At 41.3% G+C, this 9,748-nt stretch overlaps 1 protein-coding gene and 1 non-coding gene across 8 annotated transcripts in view; both read left to right on the top strand.

Moving 5' to 3' along the window:
- Nucleotides 1-9,748, top strand: part of SASH1 (SAM and SH3 domain containing 1) — a 256,467-nt gene that overhangs the window by 74,973 nt on the left and 171,746 nt on the right. The gene's annotated exons all lie outside the window — the stretch shown is intronic.
- TRNAM-CAU (transfer RNA methionine (anticodon CAU)) lies at nt 5,014-5,087 on the top strand. The gene has a single exon. It is a non-coding gene; the product is annotated as a tRNA-Met (tRNA).

Genomic DNA, 9,748 nt, shown 5'->3' with positions numbered 1-9,748 from the left:
ATCCGAACCGGGGCCCTCTGGCATCCCAAGCGAGTTCTTAACCATCGCGCCACTCGGCCGGCCCTTGAGTGAGCTCTTAACCAACTGAGCTATTTGGCTGGCCCTGGAAGGAGACTGTTTTAGTGATGCGGGCAAGAGAAGATGAGGGCCTGGACTAAATGTTGATGAAACATACCAGTTATCCATCATCTGGCTTCCATTAGGTCCCATATTTTACTCAGTATCTGTAACTAATCAAGGATTGCTCCATGGTAACTTTCTTTTGAGAATTCTTTTAAGCTCGAGGAGGTTGGGTTAATGCAAGAGATTTTTAGAGTGTTGTAGTCTTGAGCTTTTTTTTTCATTCTGAAGAAGAAATATTTATCTAGACCCATATATGTACACATATCTATTTTCCTATCTCCCTATACTGGCCAGAATGATGTTGGTCCTTAAAGAGGGGGATTAATTAATTATTTTATTTATTTATTAAATATTTTATTGGGGAATTGGGGGAGGGGAACAGCATTGGGGAATCAGGGAAGGGGAACAGCCAAGTTGCTGTCCTTTTGTCTTTAGTCTAGTTGTGGAGGACGTCGCTTCACTGGCCCATGTTTGTATTATCATTGCATTCTTCCCGGGTGAGGCATTTGCTTGCTGGCCATTGGACGGCCACTCACGGTGGCTCACGGCAGCTCATGAAACCTCATGCCAGCTGCCCGCCAGCCCCACTGCAGCCTATGCTGTCGCCAGCAGCTCACAGCAACCCAGCTCCAGGTCGAGCTGTTGTTCACCATCTTAGCTGTAGAAGGCGCAGTATCACTGGCCCTCATGTGGGATCCAAACCGGGGTCCTGCTGCTCAGAGCTGGTGTCCCAAGCCAACTCCTAACCAATGCACCACTCAGCTGGCCCTAGAGGGGAATTATTTTTCATAACAAAGTATACACAGTGCTGTAGCTAAACGATCTTTAATTCCATCCTTTAAAAGCTAATTCTGGAGCACAGTGAAGTAGAGGGAAATATTCAGTTGTGCAGATTCATTCATAAGCAAAACTGTAACTCAATTTTGCAAAAGACAGCAGAGGAAAGCCGTAAGTAGTAGTTTATTTAATGCATCCTTTTAAGAGTGGTTTCAGCTTCAGACTTACCCATCCTAATCCCAATGTGGTACATGTGCTTCCCCCCTGGTTCCCATACATTCTTTTTATACAGTAGCAATACAATGGATATCAAAAGAGTAAATTTAAGTGGAGAGAGGCTATGGCTCAGAGTTAACTATACCATTTAATACCCTAAGAGGCTAAGACTGTGAGAATTAACCACACCTTCAGACTAATTTTGAGGTAAAATGTGTATTTGTGACCACTTGGATTTGTCATATATCAGATGGTATGCTGATTTATTTATGAGTTTACTTTTGGTAACGAGACCTGAAAATGGTGGGTCTGTTGCTCATTAGCTTTGCTCCTAGCCAGCTGTTTAGTGTCCCTTCTTTTGTTACATAATCTGTCTCACTGGGTAACCTTAATTCTTTATGAGGCAAGATGCTTCAAAGAGACAACCTATCTTATATTTTTTCTTGCTCATCAAGTCATGTGAAGAGACCACTCTAGCCCGCAGTCTGGGTGCTGAGGCATTATGGTACCTCTGAGACTCAGAGGACGAAAGCTTGGGATGAGAGAGGTTTTCCTCTCTGTAATCAGTAGTCTTTCTTTTCTGAAGGGATCTCTGTGTCTTTCACCTTTCTAAGATGATTGGTGAAAACTTGAATATGTTTGTATTGATAATGTATGCTCTTAATGTAAGGATGAAATTCGGTAAATCAATAACGTAGTTAGACTTAGCTAGTTTGCAGTTTGACTCACTGCATAGCTCAAAACTTAGTTTGGAATTAGATCCACCCTGATATTCAGCTATTTTCTCTTTGTCTCTCCCCGCTACTAATTGACTTAAAAACTTCAGTTTTGTTCCCTTTCTCAAGGCTACACATACCTCGGTAATCAATTTAATGAACAAAATCCTAACCTGGAAAGGGCAATGTTTTAATCCTCAGGCACCCAGACACTAGAGTACACATAAAGCCTCAGGGCGCAGTGGCCAGTCGAGTTGGAGTCCAGAGATAACATTATCTTAAAACAGACCAGAACCCGGGAAGCGATGGCGGTCCCGATGTCAACTCTGGGACCGACCGGCCTGACGACTCCCCCTTTCCATCCCTTTTCTCTTATGTACCTAGAAAACCTTCTGACCGGTCTAGGAACGGGGAGGTGGCCTTTGGACAGGAGTCTGCCATCCTCCCAGAATGCCGGCGTTCTGAATAAACCTGCCTTTCTTTCCACCAACCATGTCTCTTGATTTTTTTACTTTTTCAAGCAGCAGATCAGCCGGACATTAGCACAGTATCATTAAGACTATGGTTCCCTGTTCCCTAGAAATACATTGCCGCTCTCCTTGCTGTCGATGATGTGTGTTTAATTTATAGTTGATTTTGGTGCTTCATCCATTGTTAGTTTGGTTTTACAGCAAGTAGTGAGTGAGGAAGGTCCAGTGTGTCTGCCCATCACTCTGTGCCTGGTGTGCCTTGGTTCTCTCCCCGCACGCAGGGGAGAGATAATAGTGGAAGTGAAAGTGAAAACAAAGGAAATGTATATAATTGTTGTTTTAACTAAAAGTGCCATTAAGGAACAGAGTTAAAAAAACATCTTAGTATAGGACCGGCCAAGCGGCTCAGTTGGTTAAGAGCTCACTCAAGAGTGTGAGCTCTGAGCAACAGAGTCGCCGGTTCGATTCCTGGCCCGAGCTGAGCTGCGGCTGAGCTGCAAACAGGTGGCAGGATGGCTCAGCTAAAAAACAAACAAACAAAAAATCCGCTGTATGGATCTTGAGCCCCACTGTTAAAATTCATTGTAGTTAATTTTAATTTACATAACTACTACACATTTGGCTAGACTTGCTATCAGCCAACAACTGTTTTTTCACTTGAGTTAAAAAAAAATGTTTATATGCTTTTTTTAGGTGCTTTTAAAAATATAGCGTTTCAATATTAAGTTGTTGTAGAAGAACTGAATCTTCTAGTTTAAAAATAAGTATCTTTGCTATAGGCTTACACCCATTTTTGGAGGATTTTAAAGACCTCCCTTAAAATAAACCATTAACAATTTGTGTGGACATGCCTAAGGTTAAAACAAAGATATATTTTTAATGAAAACGAGATACCCCTGTTACCTTGCAAAAGGTCCGGCTCCTCTACGCACAAAAGCCAAAACTCGAGAGGCGAGATTGGTGGAAGGAAAGCAGGTGTATTCCAAAATGCCAGCATTAAGGGAAGACCCAGGAATCCTTGTCACAAAGCCTGCCTTCCAGCTTTTAATACCACCGAAAGCTTTTATAGGCACATAAAGAAAGGCAGACCAAAGGAAAGGAGAAGTTGGTCAGGCAATTCCTGAAAAAAGGCGCTTCCCAGAGGCTGGCCTGCCTCAGGGACTGCAGTGGATCCCATCCAGATGCAAAAACCTCTCCCAAGTCACCACTGCCCGAAATAAACAGAACCGTTGACACTGGTATGCATAGTAAATGTATAGTAAACAGAGTCATGAAGGGTTTGGCCATAAAAGTGTGAAGCAAAGAAAAGAAAAACTTTGAAAAAGTCCAAAGCCAGACCACACTGTCAAATCGAACTACACCAGACGTTTAAATCTCAAAACAGAAGGCCAAAATCTACTGACAACACCAAATGCTGAAGAGGATGTGGAGCCACAGGAACCCTTGTTCGTTTCTGGAGGGAGTGAAAAATAGTACTACTTAGAAGACAGTTTGGCGATTTTTCACAAAACTAAACATTCTTACCATCTGATCCTGCTCCTTGGTATTTACCCAAAGGAGTTGAAAACTTAGTTCCACGAAAAAACCTGCACACAGATGTTTATAGCAGCTTTATTCATAATTGCCCAAACTTGAAAGCAACCAAGATGCCCCACAGTAGGTGAATGGATAAATGAACTGTGGTACATCCAGACAAAGGAATATTATTTAGTGCTGAAAAGAAATGAACTATCAAGTGGAGGAAGAATAATGCATGTTACTAAGTGAAAGTAGCCAATCTGAAAAAGTTTCTGATTCTGACTGTCGATGGAAGAGACGTCCAAGCCTGTAGAAAATTTTTATAAGAGTTTATTTGAACCAAAATGACAGCATATGCAGGGGAGCAAGATCGTAAAGGCTCTGGAGAATAACAGTTTTGCAGCTTCTTTTATGCATTTGAAATTAAGGAGGGAAGTAAGGAAGATTACATGAAGGTGAGAGAAAACAAGGCGGGGATTGGATTACAGGGTAGTTAAGATAATAAGCTTTCTCGAGGAAGGGTGCAGTTTATTTCTAAGGTGTTTAACCTATTGTAGATGCACAGAAACAATGGACAAAACTTTTGCCAAAAAGGTTATAGGCCAGGGGCCCGACTAACCACCATGACCTGCCTAGTTAAGAATTTATGATCAGGCTACCCTATGAAATTACTTTTCATAGACACCCCCTCTCCCACCGTTTTGTGTGTGTGTGTGTGTGTGTGTGTGTGTGTGTGTGTCCATAGTAACAATTAGAACAATTAGAAAAATATCAATTAATTATCTCTTAGAAAACTCAAAGGCTGTTTTTGTAGAGTAGTTAAGAGCAAAGTAGCTCAGACTGTTTGAATTCACATCCTGGCTTCAACATGTTGTGCGCATGTGTAACTATTCTGTGCCTTGGTTTCCTCATCTGTAAAATGAGGATGATAACCACCTGCATCATCGGGTCTGGTGAGATTAACTGAATCACTAGAATTGTGCATGGCATGTGATAAACAGATCATCAATGCTTATTATTAACCATTAATAATTGAATCTCCTTTAGTTAGAATGTGAATTAATTTCCCTTCTTTCTTCTTTAAGTGGAAGGATGATCTGGTTTGACATGTTCAATTTAGGACCAATATTTTGACTATTGATTTATGTCAAATGCCCTTAAAATACACAAGTCAAAAATAAATGCATAGGGGCGGCCAGTTAGCTCAGTTGGTTAGAGCGTAGTGCTCATAACACTAAGGTTGCTGGTTCGATCCCTTCATGGGCCACAGAAGGTGCACCCTCCTCAACTAGATTGAAACGACTTGACTTGGAGCTGATGGGTCCTGGAAAAACACACTGTTCCCCAACAACAACAACAAAAATAAATAAATAAATAAATAAATAAATAAATAAATAAATAAATGCATGAATTGCTTCAAATTATTAACCTTCAGGTTACATGTTAGGAATTAGTTGTTAAAAATATTCTTTATATTAGAGAGAATGTGTGAAACTTGTGACTAGGCAGGGGTTTTGGAGGCAAGAAGATTTTTGCAGTGAAAACATATTTTCTGTTTTAGTGGCATCCAGACTATTTTCAGTTCTCTTGTGACTAAATAGCACTAAGTTAGTTGACGTATTAGAAACATGTAAAATATTGAAAGCATCCACTTAACTAGTAATTTTATTTTTTGAGTGCTGGACTCATGTGAATGTTGATCTTTTTGTAAAATATTTTCCCAGAGTCTTACTGAATTAACTGCTGTTTCTGTCAGGGCTGCAAATTATTCATTCTGGATCTTTGCATCTTAATTAGGAGTCTTCGGTTTCCAATCAAGAATTTATAAAAGTTTTACATGGTAGTGACCCCACTGGGGCCCGAAGCAACCTGCAAGCACATTTTACTGTGAATGTGGTAGCAAATGGGATTCACTGTGGTTTGAGGAAGAATTGTAAGCTTGTAATAAATAAATTTGCTACTTATTTGGCCAATTTTGGGGTAACTTCATTATGCAGCTAAAGAAAACCTGAAGGAATTTGAAATCGTTGAGAAAGTCTGTACAGACCATGAACACTTTATGCTGGAAAGAGAAAAACATTTCATTTTTAGAGTATATTTGATCATGAATTCATTTTATTGAAAGCTTCCATGAAAGCATAGCATGAGGACAGTCTACTGGGGTAAGTTTATTACCGCCTTCTATAGCATATCGATCAGACATACAGAACATGTGGTATCCAGGTGGTAACTTAATGAAAGCTCCTCATAACACTGACGCATGGTAGTGATTTGCCTTGATTAGGCTATTACAAAATTTGAGGTTACATGATGAGCATTAAAGTAAATAGGTGTCAAATGAGTCAGAAATGATACATGAGAGATATACTGGGTTGTCAAAACACTCATGACGTATTTTTTTCTGTTTTTTGTTGCAAAAATGCGTCTGACTTTTCCGACAACCCAGTAGTATAAGGTCCATGTGATGCAACTTGAGCGTTAACAAAGATCTGTGTATTGTTTCAACAAAACAAAATGTCAGCTGGTCACCCCGACTTGAACATTGTATCTGGAAGAACTCTTCAGCTTGTCACCGAGGGGCTGCCCATTCCAAGCTTGTGTCTTCAGAAGGCACGGTGCTCTTTACAGTGGGAGAGCTTCCATAGGAACTGGGAGGGGAGACAAATAGAACTAATGTACTCCTTAAACATCAGGAGATTTTGAACAGATCACATCCTTACTCTAAGAAGGGCTGCTCTAGAGGTAAGGTGATAATGTTTACATTGGTGTAGTTCCTTGCGCTTTATAGTGTGTCTTTACATAGAGCGATTAACTGGTTTACAGCTCTTAAAGCTATCGGAAACCCTGTCTTGTCGGTAGCCACTACTCTTTAGCCATGTGAGCGATCTAGAGTTCCTGGTTTCCTTTTCAAGCACACTCACATTTTATTGACCATATTTCAATACCCATAATTTAACAGTTGCTGGGTGATTTTTGGCTTTTGCAAATTTTAGGCTTCTAAGTTCATCTATTTTATCTGTGAAACCCTGAAGTTGTATCTTTGCAAATGTTTGCAAATGCCCTCCAATGTAGACCAGACCCAGATGGTTGTGAGCTCTGCTATTCTTGAAGCAGGGTTTGGAGGATAAAGCCAGAAAGTGACCTGCAGTTTGGGTTTTCCCATTTTCTTTTTCTTTTTTTTTTTTTTTAAAATATTTTATTGGGGAATTGGGAAGGGGAGCAGCATTGGGGGATCGGGGAAGGGGAACAGACAAATTGCTGTCCTTTTGGTTTTCAGTCTAGTTGTGGAGGACGTCACTTCACTGGCCCATGTTGGTGTTGTGATCATTGTGCTCTTCCTGGCTGAGGCAGATTGGTCACTGGCCATTGGATGGCCACTCATGGTGGCTCAGGGCAGCTCATGAAAGCTCACGCTCGCTGCCAGCCACTCACGGTAGCTTATGGCAGCCCACTGCAGCCCCGCTGCAGCCTTTGCCATCGCACGGCAGCCCAGCTCCAGGTCGAGCTGTTGTTCACCATCTTAGCTGTAGAGGGCGCAGCGTCACTGGCCCTCATGTGGGATCCAAACTGAGAGTTGCTCAGAGCTGGCGTCCCAAGCCAACTCCTAATCAACACGCCCTGGGTTTCCCCATTTTCTACCCAGGCTTCTGGTCCCTGGGGTCTCGAATGCCATAGTCTGGGTCAGCATGGCCGACTCAAGACTTTCCAGGCTCACCTCTTCCAAGGAGGCAGAGAGAAGCACAAATGTCTGGTGTGTCGTTACCAGCTTGCCACAAATTCTAGATGAGCAAAACGTTAGTTCTCGTGACTTCCACTTGGTTCTTTTATTGTGGAAAACAGGAAGGCCCATTTCCACATCACTGGGAAAGGCAAACTTTTTTCCTGTTGTCAGTCAAAAAAGCTTTCCAAGTTGCAAAGCAGTTTGGTTTTATAATATTAGGCGAGACATTTTTGTTTTTTTAAATCAAGGTATTTTTAAAGGCACATAAACATCGTTTGTATACCTGAGGACTAACTTGCAAGTAAATTTGAGGGTGTTCTGTTTCAAGTCCTTACATATAAAGAAGAAAATCCAGGGCAAGAGTTGCTCCAGGGCAGTAGGTTACAGATGGTTCTAGAAGATCAGCCAAAGACCAAGTGAACAAGCCAGAGCAAGATGGGAATGCATCCTGAATTTGCTAGTTAGGTCAAGATAAGTCAGTACTGAGCTATGGAATGTAGTTAGCAGCCAAGATATGAGGCCTGGAATGTTGTTTTGGTAGAAAAATGACTTAGCAAAATGAGTGAGGGGCGGGGGTAGGGTAGTGACACACTTATCTTCTGTTGTCTCAGGAAGGTCCAAATCAAAACAAACTTTATTAGTGTAGAAAAAAGCCTTGGTTGTGACTAATGGTCACTGTTGTCCAAGTAGGGCGATAGCCAGACTGAAATATCTTTAAAGGTGAGCATCTTTACATATTTATTTATTCTTCAAATTTAAGTCACTCCTCTTTAGACCATGAACAGTTAATTGATTGGTTCTTTGGCTCCGGGTTTTCTAATGCTTTGTGTATCTGTTGTCCGTTATGGACTTCTATTTGAAAATATGTATATAAGCTTTTTTTGGGGTGTGTGTGGTAATGTAGGGAGAGCGTGCAGGGTAGTATCAAATTTTTTTCCCTGTAAACCAAAGGAACTTAGAAATTCAGTTGTCAGCAGATTCTTTGGAGGACTTCCTTGACTGATTCCTACACAGCTCTGCATTGCATCTTCCTTTGATGCTTCAAAGCTCAGTGGAAAGAACATGGTACAATTTACTACCCAGTCAACCATTGTAATTGTTTCTTTTCCCAAGGAGTTTGGAGGTTATATTTTTGCATGATAGTTGGAATATTCTTCTTTGAAACCTGACTGCCATAAAGACTATTTTACAAAGCCTTTTTACAAAGATGCTATGGTGCAGAAAGCTTGTATGACTCAGTAGTAATAATAATAAGAATAATATTCATGTTACCAGCTGATGTTTATTGATCGCTTCCTATGTGCCAAACCCTGTACTAAGCTCTTTTCTTTTTTCTTTTTTTGTACTAAGCTCTTTTCTTTTTTGTACTAAGCTCTTTCCATGCATTACCTCATTTCATTGTCCCAGTAACTCTGTGAGATGGTGGTGTGGGTGATTTGTGTCCCCTAAAAGAAGATATATTGAAGTCTTAACCCTCATGTTCTCAGAATGAGACCCTTATTTGGAAATAGGGTCTTTGTAGATTTAATCAAGTTAAGATGAGATTGTTAGGGTTGGGCCCTAATCCAATATGGAGAAGTGTGGACACAGACTGACACAGATGGAAAACAATGTAAAGACACACAGGGAGAACTGTATGAAGATGGAGGTTTGGACTGATGCATCTATAAGTCAAGCAACAGCAAAGACTGCTGGTAAACTAGTGCAAGCTAGAAAGAGGCAAGGAAGGATTTTTCCTACAGGCTTCAGAGGGAGCAGGGCCCTGGTGACACCTTGATTTTGGACTTCTAGCCTGTAAAGCTATGAGACAATACATTTCTATGTTAAGCCCCCCAGTTGGTTGCAGTACTTGGATATGGCAACCCTGGGAAACGGATACAGGTGGTGGGCGCTTTAACTGGTACAGGTGGGCGCTTGATCATCTTTCTACAGGGGAGCAGCTGTTGGGAAAAGGAGGAAAGTATAGAGAGAGCAGAACTTCCTCCGGTTTTAGCACTTTGTGTGGGCCAACACCTTGACCAGTGGCAAAATGAACATTGAGAGACGGATAAGTAGTGAGCCTCAGTAAGAACCTGACTGTGGCAGCTCAGACACCTATTCAGCAAACGTTTGTTGGGTATGGGTGGCTTCCACCAAGGATGAGGAAGACAGATTCCTCTATTCCTCTCTAAAATGCTCTTTAGAGAGTAACAGGAGACACAGATAGA

The sequence above is a fragment of the Hipposideros armiger genome, unplaced genomic scaffold (genome assembly GCF_001890085.2).
Source record: "Hipposideros armiger isolate ML-2016 unplaced genomic scaffold, ASM189008v1 scaffold_41, whole genome shotgun sequence".
Lineage (NCBI taxonomy): Eukaryota > Metazoa > Chordata > Mammalia > Chiroptera > Hipposideridae > Hipposideros > Hipposideros armiger.
The sequence above is the reverse complement of the archived record's forward strand: the minus strand, read 5'-3'. Positions and strand labels throughout refer to the sequence as shown.